The sequence below is a fragment of the Nannospalax galili genome, unplaced genomic scaffold, assembly GCF_000622305.1.
Source record: "Nannospalax galili isolate Female #2095 unplaced genomic scaffold, S.galili_v1.0 scaffold563, whole genome shotgun sequence".
Taxonomy (NCBI): Eukaryota; Metazoa; Chordata; class Mammalia; order Rodentia; family Spalacidae; genus Nannospalax; species Nannospalax galili.
The window spans coordinates 996,112-996,583 of NW_008350459.1; positions in this window are offsets into that span (position 1 = coordinate 996,112).

Below are 472 nucleotides of genomic sequence, written 5' to 3' on the forward strand. Positions count from 1 at the left end.
CTGGGAGTACTTTGGTCCAGGCTCTTCTGGCTTTCATAGTTTGCACTGAAAAGTCAGCTGTAATCCTAAAGGGTTTTCCTTTATATGTGACTTGTTGTTTCTCTTTTGCAGCTTTCAGTATTGTCTCTTTGTTTTGTATGTTTAGTATTTTTACTATGATGTGCCATGGAGAGTTTCTTTTTCTCCTCCTGTCTGTTTGGTGTTCTAAATGCTTCTTATATTTGTATGGGCATGTGTTTCTTTTATTTTGGGAAATTTTCTTCCAGGATTCTATTGAAGATCTGGTCCATGCCATTATCTTGGGATTCTTCTCCTTCCTGTATGCCTATCATTCATAAGTTTGGTCTTTTTATGGTGTCACACAATTCCTGCATATTCCATTCTTGTGCTTTCTTAAATTTTTCATAATCTTTGCTTGAGTGGTCTAGTTTGTCCACTTTGTCTTCCAGTCTTGATACTCTGTTTTCCATTT